Genomic DNA, 1,442 nt, shown 5'->3' with positions numbered 1-1,442 from the left:
ACCCAAAGCAGACAAAGACCCAGCAAAAAAAGAGAACTACAGACCAATATCCTTAAGGAATACAGATGCAAAAATACTCAGCAAGATACTAGCAAATCGAATTCAACAGCACATAAAAGAATTATCCATCATGATCAAGTGGGATTCATTCCTGGGTTACAGGGCTGGTTCAATATTTGCAAATCCATCAGTGTGATCCATCACATTAACAAGAGAAGGGAAAAAAACCGTATGATCCTGTCGATAGATGCAGAAAAAGCATTTGACAAAATACAGCACCGTTTCTTAATAAAAACCCTTGAGAAAGTCGGAATAGAAGGAACTTACCTAAACATTATAAAAGCAGTTTATGAAAAGCCCACAGCCAATATTATCCTCAATGGGGAAAAACTGAGAGCTTTACCCCTGAGATCAGGAACACAACAGGGATGTCCACTCTCACCCCTGCTGTTTAACATAGTGCTGAAAGTCCTAGCATCAGTAATCAGACAACAAAAGGAAGTAAAAGGCATCAGAATTGGCAAAGAAGAAGTCAAACTTTCACTTTTCACAGATGACATGATACTCTACATGGAAAACCAAATTGACTCCAACAGAAGCCTTCTAGAACTGACTAATGCATTCAGTAAAGTTGCAGGATACAAAATCAATGTACAGAAATCAGTTGCATTCCTATACACCAAAAATGAAGCAGCTGAAAGAGAAATCAAGAAACTGATCCCATTCACGATTGCACGAAAAACTATCAAATACCTAGGAGTAAACCTAACCAAGGATGTAAAAGACCTATATGATGAAAACTATGAAACTTATGAAAGAGATTGAAGAAGACACCAAGAAATGGAAAAACATTCCCTGTTCATGGATCGGAAGAATAAACATTGTGAAAATTTCATTACTACCCAAAGCAATCTACACATTCAATGCAATCCCCACCAAAATTGTACCAACATTCTTCTCAAAGCTAGAACAAACTGTCCTCAAATTCTTATGGAACCACAAAAGACCCCAAATAACCAAAGTTATATTGAAGAAGAAAACCAAAACAGGAGGCATCACAATCCCAGACGTTAACCTCTACTACAATGCTATCATCATCAAGACAGTATGGTATTGGCACAAAAACAGACACATAGACCAATGGAATAGAATAGAGAACCCAGAACTGGGCCCACAAATGTACGGCCAATTAATTTTTGACAAAGTAGGAAAGAGTATGTGATGGAAAAAAGACTGCCTCTTTAGCAGGTGGTGCTGGGAGAACTGGACAGCAACATGCAGAAGAATGAAACTAGACCACTTTCTTACACCATACACAAAAATTAACTCAAAGTGGCTGAAGGACCTGAATGTGAGACAGGAAACCATCAAAACCCTAGAGGAGAAAGTAGGAAAAAACCTCCCAGACCTCCACCGCAGCAATCTCCTACTCGACACATCCC

The sequence above is a fragment of the Suricata suricatta genome, chromosome 1 (assembly GCF_006229205.1).
Source record: "Suricata suricatta isolate VVHF042 chromosome 1, meerkat_22Aug2017_6uvM2_HiC, whole genome shotgun sequence".
Lineage (NCBI taxonomy): Eukaryota > Metazoa > Chordata > Mammalia > Carnivora > Herpestidae > Suricata > Suricata suricatta.
Note: the sequence above shows the minus strand (reverse complement) of the source record.